Consider the following 24572-nt stretch of genomic DNA (forward strand, 5'->3'; position numbering starts at 1 on the left):
AGCTACTATTTCTAGAAAGAACAAAGGGGATTTCATTTTTGCTAAGTGTGTCCAACCTTAAAAACTTTCTCGGTGATTATATCAAAATGTCTATCTTAGCAGCTGCATGTCTGACAACATACATGAGAGCAGAAGGTCACACTCGAGAGAAATATCTGACTGCAACAGACACAGGACCAAGGCTAGCCACTGATTTCATTCTTAGGATCAGTCTTAAAAACCGTAGACCTCCAAAGCCTGTTCAAGGACCTGAGATTTGCTGTTAAAATTGGACTTTGGGGCTAGATTAAAGGATTTTGAATGTTCCCAACACAAGGAAATTATAAATGTTTTAGGTGATGGAAATTCTAGTTATCCTGATCTGATTGTATACATGTATGGAATTATCACACTGTACCCCACACATAAGGGCAGTTATTAGTTGTAAGATAAATAATAATGATGATGAAAACTGGACTTGTGGAAGTTGACATAAAATTTCAAAATGAAGGACATAAAATTGAACCCCTTATGCATCCTTAATTTCCCAACGTAATCCATCACTGAAAAATGAAATGATTCTATTCATGTAGCCACTTTACTGTTAATTTAGTCAAAAACACACACTAAATGTCTATAACATTCACCACCATGAATTTAGCTTTTAAAAAAACCTACAGATTCATGAAGGTAACTCTACACACAATAAACTTTATTCATTTTAGCACACAGCTCAGTAAATTTTGACAGAGTACAAAGCTTAGTGTAGAGTGCACAGCTGTAGTTTTTGGTACTAATACATCCTGGATGTAGCTTTTGGCCTCAGAATTCTTAAAATCCTGTCTGCTTAAAACTGCTCTTACCGAAATTAGAGTTTTTTCAGAGGATGGGATTCTGATGTTCTTCCCATGATAAGGTGAATTTGTTCAATTCCAATTATGTTACTCATTTGCTTTATGAGAACAAACAAAATCAAGGAAATGCCAAGATGCTGATATGACTTTCAGATACACAAAACAGCTTCTGTGCTGTCTTTCAAAACTAACAGTTCTTGGGCAAGCATTTGGTTTAGCTGTTAAGAAGCTAGTTAGGGCCGGCGTCGCGGCTCACTAGGCTAATCCTCCACCTTGTGGCACTGGCACACCGGGTTCTAGTCCCGGTCGGGGTGCCGGATTCTGTCCCGGTTGCCCCTCTTCCAGGCCAGCTCTCTGCTGTGGCCAGGGAGTGCAGTGGAGGATGGCCCAAGTGCTTGGGCCCTGCACCCCATGGGAGACCAGGAGAAGTATCTGGCTCCTGGCTTCGGATCAGCACGGTGCACCGGCTGCGGCGGCCATTGGAGGGTGAACCAATGGCAAAAAGGAAGACCTTTCTCTGTCTCTCTCTCTCACTGTCCACTCTGCCTGTCAAAAAATAAAAATAAAAATAAATAAATTAAAAAAAAGCTAATTAGAATGCCCACACCTCAGGCCAGTGCTGTGAACCAACGGAAGGAAGACCTTTCTGTCTCTCTCTCACTGTCTATAACTCTGTCAAATAAATTTTTTAAAAAAAGTGCCCATGTCTCATATGGGAGGCACCTGGATTCAATTCCCAGCCCCAGCTCTTTTTTTTTTTTTTTTTTTTTTTGACAGGCAGAGTGGACAGTGAGAGAGAGACAGAGAGAAAGGTCTTCCTTAGCCGTTGGTTCACCCTCCAATGGCCGCCACGGCCGACGCACCGCGCTGATCCGATGGCAGGAGCCAGGAGCCAGGTGCTTTTCCTGGTCTCCCATGGGGTGCAGGGCCCAAGCACTTGGGCCATCCTCCACTGCACTCCCAGGCCACAGCAGAGGGCTGGCCTGGAAGAGGGGCAACCGGGACAGAATCCGGTGCCCCAACCGGGACTAGAACCCGGTGTGCTGGTGCCACAAGGTGGAGGATTAGCCTAGTGAGCCGCGGCGCCGGCCCAGCCCCAGCTCTTGACTCCAGCTTCCTGGTAATGTTGTAGACCCTAAGAGGCAGTGGTGATGGCTCAAGTAATTGGGTTCCTACCACCAACATAGGAAACCTGGACTGAATTCCTAGCTCCTGTCTTAATATCTGTTGTGAACAATTAGGGAGTGAACCAGCAGTAAGATCTCTGTCTCTAAAATAAATATATACAGGGTTGTTGCTGTGGTGTAGAGGGTAAAGCTTCTGCCTGCTCTGCCAGCATCCCTTGTGGGCGCCAGTTCGAGTCCCAGCTGCTCCACTTCCAATCCAGCATGGCCTGGGAAAGCAGCTGGAAGATGGACCAAGTCCTTGGGCCCAGCAGCCATGTGCAAGACCTGGAAGAAACTCTTGACAGCTCCAGCCATTGCAGCCATTTGGGGAATGAACCAGGAGATGGAAGACCTCTCTCTGTCTCTCGCTCTCTTTGTAAGTCTGCCTCTCAAATAAATAAATAAATCTTTCCAAAAAAATTACTTAGCAATTTAACAATGAAAAATAGCTTGATGATTTTTAGACTCCCACTAGAACAGAAACAAAGATTCCTATAAAAATTGCTAATATTCATATAATAATGCTCACCACATTTGGGCTGTTGTGTGTTTAAATATATTAATTCAGTGAATTCTATAACAGCTGAATGAGATAAGTTACTATTGCTAGCCCCATTTTATGGTTGGGGAAACTGAAGCACAAAGAGGTTTTCAAGGTCACAAAAGGAGTCAATGGCAAAGCCGATTCTGCTTCTGTGTCTGTATTCAAATCCACGACAGAGCACTGCCTTGTGAGGGGCCCACCCTCTCTACTGTCTGCACCTTCTGATTGATTTCTGCCACAGGAGAAAATTACATTTCAAAAGATCTTTTGTCACTTTACTTGGATCAACATGTTTGGAAGACACATTTGTATCTTGTGGTTTGATAAGAATCCGTAGAACATAAAATATGAGCCCACGTGAAAAACCATAATGAAAAGCCAAAGCTTCAGTCACCATCTGTCAGCGATCTTAAAAGAAGAAACTCATTTTTCAGAGAGGCTGATTTGACATTTCATTATTTGAGTTAATCTATCTTCCCACTCTGTCCCCAGGGTCAGGGCCAAGGCTTCTGAATGTAGGAGGGAACAGTCTCAAAGTCCACGGTCCCAGAGCAATGCACACACAAGCATTGCACAACTCTGATTTAGGAATACAAGGCTTGGATTTTTAACTCCAGTTTTCTAATCTTACCTCCATAAGGCAGAAAAAAAACCCACTTTTATTTAAATTCCAAATTGCAGAAAATTCAATGACATTTATCAAGCATCAGTTCAACAAATGAAATAGCATGCAGCCATAGTAACAGCTATTATCAGTGGGCTCAGATAAACCACCTGAACATGTGGAGGCTTAAAGAAATGGATTCCAAAGGAAATACAACATTGCTCATACACACTAGCATTTTATATTCCACAAAAGGTACTGTCTTCTAGTAAGTGCAGTTACACAATAATATCTGATGCTAAACATAAACAGTTATTAAAACAAACCAAGGGCTTATCAATGAATGAATAGAGTTCTCTATGTTTGTGTGCCTTAATAATTATAAATAGAAAATTACAAATATCTTTAAAGAAGACATCATGAAAGTACATTGCTGGAAATATCTCTCAATTTATCTCACTGATGTCCATGGGGGCAACTTGAAATACTTGATGGGAATCAACTGACAAAAATCAATTTGAAAAAATAATTGAACAAAATACCAGTGGCTTCGGAAAGTCACTGCAATTTAGGAGGAGGGAATTTGGGGGCATCTAAGAAGCTAAGGAGTTGGAGTCTGGTCAGTAGTTGATTAAGATTGTCAGGAAGAGGTAGCGCTCCAGGGAGTCCTCAGTGATCACTGATAAAAGGACCAATGGTTTGACTGCTCAGAGAATAAACTCTACAGTTCCCCCTTCCAAGAGGGTGATCTCCCAAGCGTTCCTTCCTATGTTGGTTGTTTGGAACATTTTTTATTTGAAAGACAGAGTTACAGAGAGAGGAGAGGCAGAGAGAGAGGTCTTCCATCCGCTGGTTCACTCCCCAGATGGCTGCAACTGCCGGAGCTGCGCCGATCTGAAGCCAGGAGCCAGGAGCTTCTTCTGGGTCTCCCACATGGGTACAGGGGCCCAAAGACTTTGGCCATCTTCCACTGCTTTCCCAGGCCATAGCAGAGAGTTGGATAGGAAGAGGAGCAACTGGGACTAGAACTGGGACCCACAGGGGATGCCAGCGCTTCAAACCAGGGCTTTAACCCGCTGCGCTACAGTGCCGGCTGCTGGAACATTTTTTAATTTAAATTTTTATTTATTTATTTATTTTATTTGAAAGGCAGCGGGGGAGGGGTGGATTGAGAGCTCTCCCACCTGCTGATTCACTCCCCAAATGCCTGCAACAGTCAGGTGGAATCAGGCCAAGCCAAAGCAGGGAGCCAGGAGCCAGGAACTCAACTCAGGTCTCCCACATAAGTGGCAGGGGCCCAACATCTCAGAGTACACGTGAGCAGAAAGCTAGAATTAGAAGAGAAACTGGGACTTGAACCTAGGCACTGCAATATGGGATGCAGGTGTTCCAAACTGTGGGGAGCAACTGGGAGCAACTCAGACTAGACTAAGTTACTGGAATTAAGACTTATTCTATGCATCTGCTCTCCCACAATATGGCGCTGGGAGAGGAGGAAACAGCTTCTACACAGCTGCCTCCAGTTCAACCAATAAACAGCAGGACCTGCTCCTGAATGGAGGAGAGCAGCGTACTCGGCGTGTGGGTAGCAGAGTTGGGATTGGTGGAAGAGGACTATAAAGGAGGAGAGAGACAACATGCACCAGGAACATCTAAGGGGAACACCTGTGCAGCCCCCGAGAGAGCCGGCCGGCGGTGTGCCACTCCCCCGCGGAAGTGGGGAAAGTGGCAGGGGGAACCGCCCTTCCACGGAGGTGGAAGGAACGGTAGCCAACCCGGGAAGAACCAGCAGTAAACCCGGGGAGGGCCGAGCAGACAAAAGAACAGCGCAGGGTCCTGTGTCGTTCCTCCACGAAGAGGGGGAGCGACACAAACGATGTCTTAGCCACAATGCCAAACACCCACCCCTATTTGGAAATTTTAACACATCTGTAATGGAAACAGAAAGATAAGAGATGGTACATTCTCTAGGAAGTCTGGAAACTTTCAAGCACAATAAATACTATTGCAAAAAAAAAAAAAAGTAGCAGAAATATACTCACCCTAAAAACACTAGACAATGTAACTGACACAGTTTAAACATTTACACAATAGTTCCCTAACATAATGCCTAATGGCTTTTTTTTTTTTTTTTGACAGGCAGAGTGGACAGTGAGAGAGAGAGAAACAGAGAGAAAGGTCTTCCTTTTTGCCATTGGTTCACCCTCCAATGGCCACCGCGGCTGGTGCGCTGCGGCCAGCGCACCGCGCTGATCCAATGGCAGGAGCCAGGTGCTTATCCTGGTCTCCCACGGGGTGCAGGGCCCAAGCACTTGGGCCATCCTCCACTGCACTCCCTGGCCACAGCAGAGAGCTGGCCTGGAAGAGGGGCAACCGGGACAGAATCCGGCGCCCCGACTGGGACTAGAACCCGGGGTGCTGGCGCCGCAAGGCGGAGGATTAGCCTAGTGAGCCACGGCACCGGCCTGCCTAATGGCTTTTTTTTTTTTGACAGGCAGAGTGGACAGTGAGAGAGAGAGAGAGAGAGAAAGGTCTTCCTTTGCCGTTGGTTCACCCTCCAATGGCCACCGCGGCCAGCGCGCTGCGGCCGGCGCACCGCGCTGATCCGATGGCAGGAGCCAGGAACCAGGTGCTTTTCCTGGTCTCCCATGGGGTGCAGGGCCCAAGCACCTGGGCCATCCTCCACTGCACTCCCTGGCCACAGCAGAGAGCTGGCCTGGAAGAGGGGCAACCGGGACAGAATCCGGCGCCCCGACCGGGACTAGAACCCGGTGTGCCGGCGCCGCTAGGCGGAGGATTAGCCTAGTGAGCCGCGGCGCCGGCCCTAATGGCTTTTTAAAAATGAGAATATCCACAATCCTAACAGCCGCCTTCATAAAGCATGGAGCACTTACTCTGGTCTGTGTGAAACATTTCACAAAGTTTAGCTGATCCTCATCACAATAATAGGCTAAATGTCCCTGATCTGAAATATCCCAATATCCAAAATTTTTGAGCCCTGACATGATGCCAGAAGTGGAAAATTCTACATCTGATCTCATGTGAGGGGGCTGTGGTCAAAACACAGGCACACTAAAAATAATGTGTAAAATTACCTTCAGGTTTTGTGTACAAAGTATATAAATGAAGCATAAATGAATTTTGTATTTAGACTTGAGTGCCATTCCCAAGATATCTCATTATGCATATGCAAATATTCCAAAATTTGAAAAAAGTCCAAAATGTAAAATATCTCTCATTCCAAGCATTTCAGACATGGGATTCTCAATCTGCATTAATATCTTCATTTGAAAAAGAAAAAAATGGTGGCTTAGAGACATCTGGAGATTTGCCGCAGGTTACACAATTAGGAAGTGGCAAGATCGGAGATCAACCCCAATACTGAACTCTTAGCCACCATCCTGGGACAAAAAAAGGAAAAATTCCAGGTAAGTATCTCTATACACTGATCAATGCTGCTTTGTATGTAAGAATTCTTTGTATAAGAATCCTGAAATACCAGTTTTCCCCTAAATAGATACTGTATGTAACTTTTGCAACTAATTTAGGAGCAAGCTGATAGTCACTCTGTCCTTTTGTAAAGCTAATGAAACTTGAATTTAACATGTATGATCAATGAATATTTCACAAACAAATGATCATTTGGCACTTTCAAAAGCAGTCCCTATGTGCCCCAGACAAGCCCTGGGATGAATAATCATAGCACACACCAATAATGCCTAAGGCCATGCAATTATAAAAATACTGCAATGTTCTGCCCAAGAAATTTACTTGGAAAAGATTTCATCAAAGCAATGACTATCTCAATTAGGATTAGATATCAAATTATTTGCAAAGCCTAGAAATCAGGGGCATGTGGCATTATGAGCATTCTGAGTTTCCAGTTTAGTGCCATGGAAAATTGCCCAAGTTAGCTGCTGGGAAGTACACGGTGCAGGGATTAAGGAAGGGACCTCTTCAAAGTATCTTAAGAACAGTGGAGGAGTTCAGATATGGAGGGAAGGGTAAGATCAAAACCACCATCTGCCTTGTTCTTTGCTATGTCAATCTGTTCCATGCCCTTCATATCAAAATTTGACATTTAACAAAACTTCTTAAGTGTTTTAAAATGCAAAGTAATTGTCTTGAAAACATTATGAAACAGTACTTCAAAACAGCATAAGGACTATTTCCCACTTGAAAGATACACTCCCCCCCCCCCAAAAAAAAGGAGAGCGAGAGAATCATGTTAACCAACTTGACAATGAAATTCACTGTTCCTCAAAAGATCTTTAACCTTGTAACCCTGGAAAATGATATAGGCATTCCCTCAGGACTGATGAAAAGTCAAGAATATGCAAATAGCCCTCATCACCCCTGTCACTTCTGACAAAGCAAGAGTTCCATGAGGAAATTCTAGAAACAACCAAGTGAACTTCTGATCAAAGTACTGGAATTCTTTGATGTCTTTAGAGAATGTTTTTTTGGTTATGTAACACAAACACACACACAAAAGGTCTGGGGGTAAGAAGACAAATATCCTCAATTTGAAATCAAATTCATTAAAGCGATATCTCTTAAGTAGAATCCAGATGTTAATTTTGCTAAACTTTCCAACAGAGTAGTGAGGAGACCCGGAGCAGGTAAAGCCATGACTGAAAACAGGTGACATTTTGAGCACCAAACGGGGGCCAGCGTCTCTTCTAAGTGTTTTACCTAAAAGAACGTATTTATCCTCCCAAGAGGGGCAGCTATAGAAAGTGAAGAAGCATGGAGAAGCCAAGTATTGTGCCTAAGGTCACACAGCTAGCAAGAGGCAGGATCAGTACAATGGGCCTTCTGTATCTGACAGTTCTGCATCCACGGATTCAAGCAGCCATAGACGGAAAATATGAGGGGAAAATACTGCATCTGCAGTAAATATGCACAGGCATTTTATTTTTGTCTTTACTCCCTAAACAATAAAATCTAATGACTATTTACATAGCATTTGCAGTGTATTGGTATTGTAAGTCATCTAGGGTTGATTTAAAGTACACAAGAGGATGTGAATAGGTTAAATGCAAATACTATAGCATTTTATGTAAGAGACTTGAGTATCTACAGATTGGAGGATTTGCAGGGGTTCTGGAACCAATCCTCCCCACCCTCCACCCCTGCCCTGCAGATACTGAGGGATAACTGTATTCAAGTCCAGGAAATCTAACTCCAGATAACAAGCATGCCAGCAGCCTTCATCTCACTTAACAGGGAAACACTCAAGCCTCCCTTTAACATCACAGACCATATATACAAGCATCCAGGCTGCAGCTAGCACGCACTAGCACATGTTGTGCCTTTGTGTGAATTATAAGAAGGCACACGTTCCCAAATTTCCAAGAGGCGCCTTTCCTTCGGGTGAATGCAGCCCACAGGGGTGCAAAGGGCTTGATTGGCAGAGTGGGGCTGGACTGCATCCTGCTTTCACTGCATCTGCCCCACACCTCGCACAAGCCATCATCTGAGTAGCTGATGCTGTGGCCTTGAAGCTCAGAAAATTTATTTCCTGAAAGCTAAAAATTTAATTGGCTACTCTTTGTCTCCTCAATGCCAGCACACAGTTGGCATGTAAATGTCAGATGAATAGATTTATTTAATACCCTTCAACAGAAATAACATTTAATTACTTAGTCAATAAACAAATAGCTAGGGTGGTGTCTATATAACTTCTGTATTTTTAATATTTGATGTACTTCAAAAAGTTTGTGAAAAATGGAATTCAAAGATAGGCTTATTTTCGGTGCAAAAAAATTTGAAACTCATGCATAGTTTTTCTCATAATGCACATTTTCTATGAATTATTTGAAGATCCCTCACAGTATAAGAAGCTAAAATATTTAGCTATGCTGAAATTGATTTCTTCTGGTCATACTGGATATGGTAATGGACACCCCCGACTTTTTCAAAGGGAAAGAAAGACAGCCAATCCATAATAATAACCACCTCATATTTGTGCAGCACTGCACAGTTTCCAACTCTCACACACATTCCATGCATAACAATAACCCTGTGAGGTTGGCATCATCACTTCCATTCTTCACATTAAGAAATAGATGCTTGGAAAGACTCGAGGGCTTGCTCAGAATTATACAGCAAACGATGACAGGGTTGGGTCTGAAACAGCTCTGTTTCTGTGTCCTGTGGGTTTTTTATTGGCAACATTATCTCCTCCGACATCCAAAGGCCCATGCTGTTAAAACAGAGATTTAAAGGGAGAAAATTTTTCTTTAACTTTCTTGGAAAGAATATTTTGTGAAAAATCATGCAAGCCTGCCAGTGTCCAAGGTCCTGGGACCCCATCATTTAGGGAAAGATCCGAAGGCATTTGGGGCAACATGGCACTCCCTAGGGAAGCTCCACTGAACTGCACATTCAGGGCTTGCTTTGGCCAAACAGTTCTTCCTCCTCAAGTGTGGCCTCATTCCTCTTCCCTGAGAAAGCATCCATCGCAATTTTCGGGAAAATCGAAGCAAACATGACAAGAACCAAATCTCCCAATAATGCACTATCATTTTGATGGTTGCGAAGCCAAGTTCAGAATTACATCGTTCACATCGTGCTCCCCAAAATGAAAAAGATAGACTCCAAGCCTCCTTGGAAGCATGGTAACCTTTGTTCTATTTTCTCTAAGACAATCAAAATCTATAACACAAAAACAAATGGCAATCGCTTGTAAAATAAAGGAGACCTTTACTGAAGCCTCAGGCCATGGGATGATTTACGCTCTCGAAAAGGATGAAACACATCAAGCTTTCATAAGTTGCCATAGAAACCTTTCTCCAGATGCAGCTGCTTCAAGATACTAGAATGAGATTGCCTTCCAAGGTCTTTCAGAGTATGTCTAAGACCATAAAAATTGTTTCTTCATCATGCTTTATATGCAAATGATCGCATTTTTCTAAAATGTCACCGATCTTAATGAGTCTTGCTTCACATCCAAGCTTTTGTCTTTACCCTTTGTTGTCTGAAAGGAGTTGCATATCTTTTGTGTGGTAGACAAAATTTGTTTTTGCTTTAACCTCAGCATGGTCTGCCATGAACAAAGGAAGCAGACCCACAAATTACAGTTGCATCTTTCTCAAGTTTCTATGCTATATTATTCATTTATAAAACTCTTCTCTAAAATGAAAGTTCAATTCACTTGCCTTAAATCCTTTTTGGAATTAGATGAAATAGGTTTGAATAAATAAACACACTTTTGGTTAAGAAAACTCTTTTGTAATTATAAAGAGACTTCAAAGAGGTCATAAAAAAAGAGCTAAAAGATAAGTTTATTTTGGTATAAAAGATTCTGAAATGCGTGCATATAATGGGTCTTCAAAAGTTCATGCAAAAATGTGTATTGTGTAAAAACTATGCGTGTGCATTTCAACATCTTTTGCAGCCAAACAAACCTTACTTTTTAATTCTATTTTCCATGAACTTTTTGAAGTCACCTTGAATACAAGATGATCATATGATGCCATAATAGTAACCATGACAGTGATCCTACTGCCACGAAAGTAGCCCTCCTTTAGATTATGGACACAGTTTTGAGAATCATAAACTTCTTTCAGGCAGAATACAAAAGCAGACAGCTACCACAAACACCTGTGGCCCATCACCCAGATCCTACTCCCCAAAACAGATGGGTGTTGCAAACAGTATGATGAGGATCAAAGGCCTGCCAGAGTACCTTGACTGCTTCTCCATGAAAACATCTCTTCCACCAAAAATGGGATGATGAATTAGGAATTCTCAAAGGAGAGGAGAAAATGTGAGCATTGCCAAGGAAAAGAAACCTGAATGTGATGTAATGAGTGCCTGGAAGAAATGAAGTTACAAGGAGTCATTTGGCCAGGTCAAAAACTGGCCCTCCAAAAAACATAAATAAAAAATAATAATTAAAAAAACCTGGCTGTGGCGCTTGCTCTATCTTCTGGGAGCTCAGTGAGCCAAGGATCCTGGCAGAGGAGCTGTGCTTTGCCTGACCCAGAAATAGGCCTGTGAAACAATGACCACCCTCATTCATATGTTAAAGTCTAAACCTCCAGGGTGAAGGCGAAGATCACAGTGCTGTATCTACAAGTCAAAGAATTCCATGGGTGACCAGCCAACCCCCACAGAAGCTAAAGGGAGAACCAAAGACCAGATTCTCCCTCAGAGCCCTTCGGGGGAACCAACTCTGCAGGCACCTTGATCTTGGACTATTTGTTGCTTGAAGTCAGCCCCTGTGGAGCTTTGGTTAGAGCAGCCCTAGCAAACTAATATACGTGAGAGATTGTATCTTCTGTAGCAAGTGAACTTATCTGGGGATCAAAGTCCTGGTTAGCCAGGCTAGGGTGGTGCTTTGTATGAGCTCAGTGGTGCTCAGGTATTGTTATGGGGTGAGGGGCAGAGAGAGAGTTCCTAGCAGAAGCACTATTTCAGGTGACCTGTTGAACTTGGGAAATGGGGTCATAGCTCAAACAGGTGGTAGGTACATAGGAAGTTGGGTGAGCTTCACAGTGGCAAACCTTATGGATCTGAACTCCAGCCTTGGAGACATCAGCAGCATAAAAAATGAGAAGCCTTTCCCCATTTCACCATTCACAGAAAATAACAACAAGGACATGTGAATGTGCAATCTAGAACCTACGTGAGGAATTAAACACCCCAAGATGTGCATAAAGTAGCCATTGCTGAGATTATACAAATTCTATGCTTCATATAAATTCTGCAGCATTTTTAGAATGTCCGCTCTTATTCAATTCTAAAATTAAAGGATTTGTCAAGGACATTTATGTAACTATTAACTCACCAAGAAATATTCTGGCTTCAGAGCTTCATTGCTTTTCTCAGTGCCAAGAAAATGCACTATGACACGCCCAGACCCAAGAAGTCCCATCCTGCCAGCTCAGGCATGCTGGGTCTCTGGGTACTCACACCATATGAGTGGAAACAAGTCAAGAGTGTGGACCTGACTGTGAATCGGCCATTTGGAAACATGTATGTAGGAAAATCTGTCATTTAAGGCCTTAACCACTTTCAAACAGAAGCCAAAAGAGATATAGGAACCAGTTCTGGCATTAAAACACTGGCCCCCAGTCAATCCCAGGTCAACAGATTCTACTTTTATTTTGGTTTCTGGCATTCAAATATTGGCCCCAAGTAGGCAGGTCAAGTAGGCAAGTAGGTTCTTCCCTTTTTTAAAATCTAACATGAAAGACTCATGTTAAAGATTATATGGTTCCACACAGTGTGTAGACCTTGACTCATATAGTTGTGCACAGACTCATGCTCAGTGTCTAGCATATTAACGCATATGTGTGCATGTACTGAAGCTGTGAGCACATACAAGACCAAGAGCATTACTGGGAGGTGGAGGTAAGATTGAGGAAGCAACACACAAGCCATTACTGCACCTTTAATTGTCACTGTGAATTGAGTGCCTCCCTTCTTGCTAAATGGGAAACAACACGAAACTACTACAAAATGTAACTGTAGGGGTTGGCGCTGTGGCTTATTGGGTAAAACCACCACCTGCAGAGCCAGCATCCCATTTGGGCACTGGTTTGAGTCCTGGTTGCTCCACTTCTGACGCAGCTCTCTGCTATGGCCTGGGAAAGCAGTGGAAGATGGCCCAAGTGCTTGGGGCCCTGCACCCATGCAGGAGACCAAAGCTTCTGGCTCCTGGTTTCTGATCAGCCCAGCTCCGGCAGTTGCAGTCACTTGGGGAGTGAACCAGTGGATTGAAGACCTTCCTCTCTCTCTGCCTCTGCCTCTTAACTCCACCTTGCAAATAAATTAATAAATGTTTTTAAAAAATAAAAATTGTAACTGTAGTAACAAAAGAAAAGCAAGGATTCTCAGAGTCCTAACACTAACAGAATTCTCAAAAATTTCATTTTTTAAAAGGATTTATTTATTTTATTTGAAAGTCAGAGTTACAGAGAGAGAGAGAGAGACAGAGAGAATCTTCCATCTGTTAGTTCACTCTCCAAGTGGCCGTAATGGCTGGAGCTAGGCCAGACTGAAGCGAAGGAGCCAGGAGCCTCTTCCGGGTCTCCCATGCAGGTAGAGGAGCTCAAGCATTTGGGCCATCTTCCGCTGCTTTCCCAGGTGCATTAGCAGGGAGTTGGATTGGAAGTGGAGCAGCCAGGACTTGAACCAGTGCCCATTATGGGATGGCAGCACTGCAAGTGGTAGCTTAACCCACTACGCCACAATGCCGGCCCCAATAATTTCATTTTATTGAATGAACTGGAACAGACCTTTATCCAGAATTCTAAACAAAGCGCTATGAAGACAAGGCAAAGGTACAGCTTTCTTGACTAATACCATCAAGGCAAGTGTCCTGTGGGGAGCGGCAGGAGGGGAGGAGGGCACCGGCATGTTTTCTTAGAAGCTGCTTTTGCACACTGATGGCCTCTGTCCCACTGCCTGGAAGCTAACTCTCCCTGCTTTAGTGTCTTCATGCCTAAGCAGCCTAGATCTGACGGGGGTGGGGGTGGGGGTTGGGGGAAGGCCTTCAAAAAGTTCATGCAAATGCATATTATGAAAAAAATCTATGTGTGGTCTTCAAAATCTTTGCACCAAAATAAACTCATCTTTTAATTCCACTTTCTCCATGAGCTTTTGGAAGCACCCTCATATATCCTCCACCACCAGTGAGAGCCAGCAACCCCACACAGCATTCAGAAATTTGTTCTTAAGAAATCAAAATAGTTAACTAATTAATTTAAAGCAGAAAAAAAAAAACACAAACCCTTACAGAACATTTTAAGAAGGATTCAACTATTTGGATCCTAATAAAACTAATAAAAGTCCTTGTGGAAAGTCTAGTGTTCTGAAAAATTTAGCCAAAATGGAAGCAAAGAATTTCCTTCCCCATTTCTGGCTGCTCTGTAAACCATGTTGCCTGGGCTTGTCTCAGAGTTACAGATATTAATGTTCTAGCAAGATCGCTCCTTTGCTTTTCATTCCAAGTCACAGTTTGAAAACCCAAAAGTCCCAGGGAGTAGGTATAGTGTGAGGCAGACAGGTGTAAAACAGTGAAGAGCTGAAGTAGACGTGCCCTGAACAAAAGCACTAAAATCACATTTTGAAAGACTTGAGAGCCAGCCTCAACTTGCAAGAGACTGAGCCTGCAGACTACCTGTTTAGAACCTCTACCCTAAGCTTCCATATGGGCCTCATTTCATTAGTGGGGATGTGGAATGAGCAAAGGATACCATTTTCCTGAGTCCTCACTGATTCATGTCACCTCCGTGCATGGCTCCAAAGATGATGCGTTCTGTTCCCGAGCAGGGTTCATCATTAAACCACTACGGAAATCCCTGGTTTTCAGCATATTTACAATGTAGCATTCATTGACCAAAAAAAAGTACAAGCATAAAATGATCAAATCCTACCCATTTTCCTAGGTTTTTTTTCTAGCTTATCTGTGCCCAATCATCTGTCCAGGAGCTGAAGCCTAAAACCTGGGCCTCAACCTTGAGTCTTTCTTGGCCCTCGTCCCATCTTGCCCTATAAGATCCAGCACAGCTTCACCCCTGCCAATTTCTCTAGCCTCTTCTCTTTCTGCTCCCCATCCTACACTCCAGCAATTCTGATCCACCTATCCTGGTGGTTCTTTCCATATCCCAGGCTTTTGAGTCTCGGCCTTTGTCCTGCTGAGATGTCACTTAATTCCACTTCATCCCTCAAAACACAACTCAAGGGTCCTCTCCTCTAGATAACGTGCCCTAACCAGCCGCCAGGGTGTATTAGGAGTCCCAAGTACAGGTTTTCAGGGAAATGAATGAGTTGATCGCCTAAAATAAGAAGGAGAAGACCATGTTAGGATAGGAAAAGACAGGCTGAGGTAGGGTCTACGTCTAAATCCACAAGACTCATTTTGGGAGCTCTACAATGCTGAACTTTTCACTCAAATTATTTTTGGAAAGAGGTTTTTCCTGTTATTTCATACCAACAGACTACAGATAGGCTAAAATTTTTCCACATCTGGCCAACATCCAGCTCGTGGTTTGATAAAAGACATAACAGAAAGCCAAAACAAGCTGGCAGTGCTTACAAAGACAAGGCCTTAAATGGAACACAGATGAAATTACTTATACTTCCATTGAGTTGAATCCTTTTTAGAGAAAATTACACTTTTAACAAGAGAGAGAGAGAGAGAGACAGAGAGAGAGAGAGAAAATCATTCTGGATCTCAGTGAGAGGCCCTGGACTCAGCTGTCACGATCAGTATCAGAAAAGGACCTGGAACACAAAAATTAAAACTAGGGGTAAAGATTTAGAGCAAAACAAAATATCTTTTGCTACATGGGAAAATTACTTAAAGGGTTTCTATAGCTGAGAACTGGTTTCCCTATTCACTTGGCACATCTGCTTGGTCACCCTGAATCAAAGGCAAATCCAGGGGCTTTCAGTAAGAACACCTAGATGTCAGACTCAGTGGTGGGCCCCTATCCTTGGCAATCCAATTGTTTTAATTAATTCTTTATCTTTCATTCTGTACTTATGACAACCATGTACTGAAAATATAAGCTTAATATCTGTGTCAAAATTAGCCCTCATATTCTAGGTCTTTCATTGACTAGGTGATCAAATGTATTCCCTTCTTTGAATCTAAATTTCCTAACCTGTACAAAAATGAACATATTTATCCCTACCTTATCAAGTAGTTGGGAAAAGAAAATGAAGCAACATATAAGGAGAATTCAAAAAGTTCATGGAAATGCATATTATTTTTTAAAAATTATACATGGATTTCATAACTTTAATTCCATTTCCCATGGACTTTTCAAAGTCCCCTCATTTATAGGGGCAAGTGTGGTGCTTGTTTCACAGCAAATATCCAACAAATATCCATTCAATGAATGAATGAGTCCAACACCTTAGAAAGTATTTGGCTGTTACAGTCTCACTCTGTCACTGTGGAAGCTTGAACAAGTCATTTCTTCACTTCTAATTCCAGTTTGTAAAACAAGGACTATACCTTCCAGGCAGAGATGGTGCAAAGATTATGTGTGCAAAATACCCTGCATATACTGGGCCTGCTATTACTGACCGAGCAAGCTAGACTAGAAACTGAATGGTTCCTCTGCTTCCCCTTTATTTTCACTTCCCTACAAATGCTGGGACTTTTTATAGCCTCTCTTATCACCCTTTGATTCAATATAGATGATTTACTCATAGAAAGTCATTTAAAATTGGCATAACTGAGTTTTAATATTTCTTCAAACTGTGCATCACACACAAAAATGACTGGGTCTAAAGAGCATCCTCTTTTTAATCTATAGCCAAAAGAGTGGATAACTCATATCATGGATGGATGACAGCCTGCTGACCATAGCAGAGAAGAGATAAATTCTTTTTCTGTTGACAGCATTTTTATCAAGGACTTGGGACAACCTAAGCAGTATCTTTTGCTTAATCATCATCAGAAGGACTATTTTAACCTCTCTTTTCTGAAATTAAGGCCACTGCATTTGACAGTTAATTTCCTGATATTAAATGAGTAGTTTTAAACTTCAGTGTGTGATTTCTCCATAGCCCAAAAATGGCTGCTTTATACTTTTTCTTCTTTTTTTAAAAAAATTTTTTTATTTATTTGACTGGTAGAGTTACAGACAGTGAGAGAGAGAGACAGAGATAAAGGTCTTCCTTCTGTTGGTTCACCCCCCAAAATGGCTGCTACAGCAGGCGCTGTGCCGATCCGAAGCCAGGAGCCAGGTGCTTCCTCCTGGTCTCCCATGCGGGTACAGGGCCCAAGGACTTGGGTCATCCTCCACTGCCCGGGAGGGCCACAGCAGAGAGCTGGACTGGAAGAGGAGCAACTGGGACTAGAACCCGATGCCCATATGGGATGCCAGCACCACAGGCAGAGGATTAACCAAGTGAGCCACCGTGCTGGTCCATACTTTTTCTTCTTAAGATTCCTACATGACACCATTCCAGCATAAGACCCTGGTTCATTGTTATGGAGAAAATGAAAGAACTCACTCATCTTTCTGCCATAAATCCACTTACACACCTTCACCTGTGCCTTTATGCACTGCCTCACCTGCTATGATTTCAGCGAAGTGTCATTTCTCTAAGGGAGCCAATCCTCCTCCACTCTCTTTGGGTCACGTTCCCTTCAGGACTTTAATTCTCTAATCATCCTCCCTAACCCATTGCTCCTTCTCCAACTCCATTGCTGAATCCTTCTCCTCTTCCCACCTCAAAATGTCAGAGTCCCAGAACTCAATTCTTAGACCTCTTACTTTTAAAATCATTCCCAAGTGATCTCACTCAACCCCATATCCTTGAAGCCTCAGAATTTATATGTGTATATGTGTGTGTCTATGTATTTATATTTATATACTGCCTATTTAATTGTGCCTTCAGCTATGTAAAGATCACCCCAAGCTTAACATGTCCCAAACACAGTCCTTTAGTCCCTTCCCCAAAACCAATACTTCCTTTCTAGTTTTTTTCCTCCTCAGTAATGGTCCACAATTCCTTCATCTGTTGAGGACAAAATAAAGGAATTGTCTGATTCTTTTTTTCCCTGACTATAATGCTCTCCAATCAATATAGGAGTGAGTCAGTTCTCCCTGAATACCACCATTTCTTAGCATCTCTACCACCATCTTGGCCTGAGATGATACTGTCTCTCCTTTGAGTTACTGTAACAGCCTTGCAATTGGGTCTGCTCTTACCTCTCTTAACATTTCCATTTACACAAAACAGAGTATCTTTAAAACAACATTAACTCGTGAAAAATCTCTGTTTCAAATCTTCAGTGTTTTCACTGCAAACAGGAGATCCCACTCCATTACTTAACAAAAAAGGTCCCAGATAAGCTCATTTTCTCCTACATATCTTGCCTCATTCCTACCTCTTGCTCATCCCACTCCAGCCACATTGATTTGCTATTTTGTAAACACTAAGATTGTTCCAACTGGGCTTTGCAGAACTGTTCCCACCTGTTGTAATGCCTTCCCCCTGATATTTATGTGTCCAGCATCACAGAGCTCAGCTCACAGCTCATCTGTAAGGTAGAAGCATTCCCTGACTCTGCCCCATCACCCTATCCTATTTTCTTTTTCATGGATTACTTATCATTAGTAGTGCTTTGTAGGTAGGTTTAAGAGTATGTTTGGTTTATTGGTTGTATATGGTGTAACCCACTCCCCACTAGAGTGTACACTCTGTGAGGGAAGGGATCCTGTTTGTGTCTTTTTCTACTTCATCCTCAGCATGTGGGAGACTATTTGGCATGTAGATATCCTCAATAAATATGAGGAGTCTCCAAGAAGTTCATGGAAAATGTATATTATGAAAAAACTTCAAAATTGTTTTGCACCAGAATAAACTTGTCACTTGACAGTATGGAGATTCCTCAGAAATCTGAAAATAGAGCTACCATATGATCCAGCCATTCCATTCCTGGGAATTTACCCAAAGGAAATGAAATCGAACATATGAAAAAATTATCTGCACCCCCATGTTTTTAGCAACTCAACTTACAATATATAAGAATCAACCCCAATGTCCCTCAGTTGAAGACTGGATAAAGAAATCATGGAATGTATACACAATAGAATATGACTCAGCTGCAAAAAAGAATGAAATCCTGTCTTTCACAACAAAATAGATGCAAACGAAGACCATTATGCTTAGTAAATAAGCCAGTCCCCAAAAGACAAATATCCATGAACTTTTTGAGGTACTTTCAAGTTTGTTGCTGGCATGAAAGAATTCAGACAAATTAATTAGTTCAGCTGGAAAGGATGAAAAGTGGCCTCTTTTGTAAAGAACTTACTCTGGTGGATCCATCAGAATGCACTCTTTTTAATTAATTAATTGATTATTCTAAATGGAGGAGAGAGCACTCTCATCCACTGATTCACCCCTAAGTGCCCACAACAGCCAAGGCAGGGCTGGGCCAACACTGGGAGCTAGCAACACAATCCAAGTACCCTATGTGGTTGGTAATGACCCATCTACTTTAGTATTACTGCTGCCTCCCATAACCTGCATTAGCAGGAAGCTGCAGTCAGGAGCTGGATCCAGGAACCAAACCCAGGTACCTGGATGCAGGATGCAAGCATCGTCACTGCTAAGCTCACCCCTCAGAACATATTTCTACTAAAAATGCAAGGTACTAATTGTGGTACTGCGTGTATCACAAAACTTATTTTAAAGTCAATGTGACCACTTGATCACAGGTGTCCTTCGCAATTTTCAGCCTCAAATTTTCTGCTCTAAATGTCTCCAATTAAAATTTTAATACAATTTTTTTCAACCAGAAAAATTAAAATACCAAGGCAGAAGTGCAATCTTCCACCTGAACAAAGATTCAAAAAAGGTCCCCAAATATCAACAGCAAAATGTGAGCTCCACAACTTGTCTGCCTCTTGTTTCGAATCTGTGAAGATCCCTTTAATTTGTAACATCATTTTGAGCACTTGTCAGAAAACTAAAATGCTTCCTCCACTGAAGGTCACTTGAACACCTGAAATTTTAAAGAGTTATTTTAAGAGTTTTATTATTAATTCCTCTGGGGAATTTAAGTTCTATCCCTGCACTGTTAGATTATTGAAAAGAAAGATACCTGATCTATGATGCACTAGTTATTTACAGAAATTTTTTCCATATTAAATGTTTTAACACTATGTTACAGCTGAAATACTTTGTGTATGTGTGTTATTTGTGCATGTATGTGTGTGCACGTGTGGTGTGTGTTTGCATTTTTAAGTACTTTAAACAAAGTCTCTGTCCTCACAAGTTTTGGGCAAAGCCTCAAATTGTCACATCAGTCAGCATTCTAAGCCAAAATGGAAAGCCACTTCTAATGAGACAGGTCAATCCCACTGTGTTGAAAGGAAGTATAATCCAGACCTGAAAACCCATGATCCTTCACAAATTCTCCTCAACAGAGGAGGAAATCCTTTTCCAAGTAAAAATGGCAATGTCACCATTTTCAGCCTTCAATGGCAAAATTCTAAATCCAGAAAGTTATGCTGTGATTTTATGTTCTGTTGTGCCTGTCTGTCCCTCTGAACTTTTGTTCGATTCCCTGAGTCGTAATTTCTGGGGCTCCTTTGTTCTTTGTGCAGGTTTCCATGCAGAGATCTGTGTCTTTATTACGCCCATCTGTATCCTAGCCTTCCCCAAATCCTCTTCCTCTCTTCCCTGATCCAAATGCCAAGCCAACAAATACATGCTTGTCTTCACCTTGGTTGGAGAAGAGGAAAATATATAGAGATTTGGGAATCATCTTAGTAAAGAGGAGTGTGTAAGCCACTAATGTCCCCTGGAGGTGTGTAAAAGTAGTAGAGTCGATGCAAACCTGACACGGAATAATACCACACAGAAAAGAGTTCAAGGAAATCTACTTATTAGATTAAGCCATTTTAATTGCAGTATCAGGAATCACCCATTGGCTACTGGCCATACACCTGGGTATGAGATCTGCACAGTGAAAGTGGTCATAAGGCTCACAGAAATCTGTATGTTCTGGAAGAGCATAAGGGCTCTCAAAGGCAGAGAGTATCTCAACAGTATAAGAAACCTGTCAGCTCAGAAACATAAACATAAAGACACACCAGTTTATTCAAAAAGAAGAATGGATTCTACCCTATAATCCAATGACAAGAAAAAATAAAATATAATCACCCTCCTAAAAATATAATTGAATAGAAGAAAAATGTTCAACTCTGATAGTAATTAAAAATGAAAAAGCATCATTTTTACCGCTCAAGTGAGAATACCATTCTCACTCTCAATCGAGAAAGACTGAAAAAAAAAGGATGATATTAAATGCTCCCAACAGTGATGAAACAATGCTGGCTGGAAGAGTAATTGGTAAAGCATTTGAGAAAAGCAATTTGGCAGTATCTGTCAGAAACATTCAACTGTCTATATTTTAAAATCAAATATTATTACTTTATAATTGAATTTTAAGGAAATACTGACAGATATGGAAAAAGGTAATTATTCTTAGAGATCTTTAGTGTGCTGTCATTTATAATAACAACACATACCACACAATACCTAATGTCCAATAATCTTAGTTAGGTAAGCCTTATTTGCTGTTACTTAAATTATGTTCACAAAGACTATAGTGATTGAAAAACGCTTCTGCTGCAATATCAGATGAACATATAGAAAATTTTGTCTATAACAAGACTAAAATATAAATGTGCGGCATGTGCACACACACGTACACACACAGAGAGCAACAGATGTATGAAAAAGGCTGGAAGAAAATGTACTCAAAAGGTAAGAGTGGTTATCTTTGAATGCTAAGACTTCAAAATGAACTTATAAAAAGAAATCACCTAGAATAATACAAAAACCCTTGTTTAGGGATAGGTATGTACAAGGCAGGTAAGTAGCCACCTGGGATGCCCACAACCCATATCAGAGTGCCTGGATTTGAGTCCCATTCAAAGTTTCCTACTAACTCACCATTCAAGTTTCCTACTATTGTGTATCCTGGGAGGTAGTAGATGATGGTCCAAGTACTTTAGTTCCTGCCACTCACATGGGAGACGCGAGCTGTGGGCTCCTGACTTCAGAGGCTTAGCCCTGGCTGTTGCAGGAATTCGGGGAACGAACCAACAAATGGAAAATCTCTCTCCATCTGTCCTACTGTCTCTCTCCCTCTCTCTCTCTCTGTCTTTCAAATAATATGAAAACAAGTAGATAAAATATTTTTTAAAAACCTGTTTAGTCATGATATCATGTGAGCAATTTCATTTACTGGACTATTTCCATGATAATTTATACTTTTTATAAACCTAAACTTAAGCATTTAGAATCAGCTCATTGCAAATCTTTTCTATAAATCAGAGTCTATCTTCCTTTATAATGCCACTGCAATTCTCCATTTCAGAAAAAAAAGGAAGCAAGTTGAGTTGATAGAAATGCTTTCCTTAAAGGTCAACTCTATATCAAATTAGATAAAAATAGACTCTGCTACTTGATATTTTATGAAATTTACTTCAATTACAACCTAATGAGTGGATTGGGGAATGGAGAGAAGGAGGCACATCATTTTTTCAGGGCCAGGGAGCTGTTTCCCTTAATTGCTTTTTCTTCAACACCACCAATACATCTTTATTAGATTACACTGTAAACTTTGGAATTTAATAACACTGTTTAGATTGTGCTTTCTAAAGTGATGAATACAATGCAATTATCGTTCACCAATTAAGGGATTGAAGTTGGTATCACTATCTTTAATTTCAGGTTCAGAGCCTAACATATATGCTCCAAAATTCACATGAGAACTGTGACTAAGGAAAAGATTTATGTTCATGCTATATATATATATATATATTCATGTAAATGTACAATATATACATTCATATAAATACTATATATTCATGTAAATGTACACATTGTATCCATATTTATTTATTTCAAAGACAGAGTTACAGAGAGAGGGAGAGACAGAGAGATCTTCCATCCACTGGTTCATTCACCAAATGACTGCAATGAGTAGGGCTGGGCCAGGCCCAAAGCCAGAAGCCTGGAGCTCCATCCTGTTCCCCAACATGGGTGTCAGAGGTCTAAGCTGCTTTCCCAGGTGCATGAGCAGGGACCCTGATGGAAAGTGGAACAGTAAGGACTACAACTGACACCAATATTGGAATGTCACTGAGGTGTTGCAGACAGCAGCTTAACCTGCTGCACTACAATGCTGGCCCCTAGATATCTTCTTCAGTCACAGTTTTCATGTGAATTTGGGTGCATTTGGTTACCCTATAAATATATATACATACATTATATATGTTATCTATGAACACATACAAGATGACTTCAAAAGTTTAAGGAATTAGGCCGGCGCCGTGGCTCATTTGGCTAATCCTCCACCTGTGGCGCCGGCACCCTGGGTTCTAGGGTTCTAGTCCCGGCTGGGGCGCCGGATTCTGTCCCGGTTGCTCCTCTTCCAGTCCAGCTCTCTGCTGTGGCCCGGGAAGGCAGTGGAGGATGGCCCAAGTGCTTGGGCCCTGCACCCGCATGGGAGACCAGGAGGAAGCACCTGGCTCCTGGCTTCGGATCAGAGCAGCGTGCCGGCCGTAGCAGCCATTTGGGGGGTGAACCAATGGAAGGAAGACCTTTCTCTCTGTCTCTCTCTCTCACTGTCTAACTCTCTGTCAAAAAAAAAGTTTAAGAAATTAAAAGATGAGTTTATTTTGGTATAAAAATTGTATTTCATTCATTTTTCATAACATGCATTTTCATCAACTTTTTGAAGACCCCTTGCATGCATGACTTTCAAAATTTTTGTATCAAAATAAAGGTACATTTCAATTCCATTTCCATGAACTTTTTGCAGTACCTTTACATATAAAATATTACTTACCACATGTCTACTGCTTAGCATAATTATTTATTTAGTGACTAATATGTTTTACCTTCATTAGGTTCATGAATGTCATTTATGAATGGTAAACTAAAGTGGGTCTGGATTTCCATTTAGTTTGTATATCTTGCTTCACAGTTATTTCCCTGGAATACCTACAATCAATGCACGATCCAGCAAATAATCACCTTAAAAAACAGGTACAGAAACAGCACTTTGATGAATGGCTTTATTCCTATCAAGGTGGGATCATATTTGGATTTTGGGCTTAACTACATAGAAGATGTGTAGACTTGATTATCGGTTCAACACTCAAGATGGCCCAGGGTCAGTTTTTAAAGGATGGCAGAGGTATGGTTTGGTATGGTACATGGATGCCTCCATATCACGTGTGTAAGACTACGTAAGATCAGAACCGGTTCAGCTTTGCAACAACACCCTACATGAAGATGTTGAGCTGGCCAAGTGTTTTGTTGAAAAGATTTCTTCCAAAAAAAAAAGAAAAGAAAAAAAAAAGAAAAGAAAAGATTTCTTCCAGCTGGCGCAGCGGCTCCTCTGCCTTGCAGCGCCGGCACACCGGGTTCTAGTCCCGGTCAGGGCACCGGATTCTGTCCCGGTTGCCCCTCTTCCAGTACAGCTCTCTGCTGTGGCCAGGGAGTGCAATGGAGGATGGCCCAGGTGCTTGGGCCCTAAACCCGCATGGGAGACCAGGAGAAGCACCTGGCTCCTGGCTTCAGATCAGCGTGGTGCGCCGGCTGCGGCGGCCATTGGAAGGTGAACCAACGGCAAAGGAAGACCTTTCTCTCTGTCTCTCTCTCTCACTGTCCACTCTGCCTGTCAAAAAAAAAAAAAAAAAAAAGAAAGAAAGAAAAGAAAAGATTTCTTCCAGCCCCAAGAACGTGGGGAAAGCACATAAGAGCAGCTGGGCACTTCCACTCTCTTTCCAGAAGACAATACATAATAAATATCTTCTAAGTACACCCACACTATGTGGTGCCCAGGAAATCATTGCAGATCATGTTTTAAAACCTTAAGAAGACAATCTCAAAAGGTTAGATATAGTTACCATACAAACCCA

The 24572-nt window shown here is 41.8% G+C and overlaps 1 protein-coding gene across 1 annotated transcript in view; it reads right to left on the reverse strand.

The window, feature by feature from the left end:
- Positions 1-24572, reverse strand: part of MAOB (monoamine oxidase B) — a 116735-nt gene that overhangs the window by 70051 nt on the left and 22112 nt on the right. The window lies entirely within an intron of this gene.

The sequence above is a fragment of the Oryctolagus cuniculus genome, chromosome X (assembly GCF_964237555.1).
Source record: "Oryctolagus cuniculus chromosome X, mOryCun1.1, whole genome shotgun sequence".
Lineage (NCBI taxonomy): Eukaryota > Metazoa > Chordata > Mammalia > Lagomorpha > Leporidae > Oryctolagus > Oryctolagus cuniculus.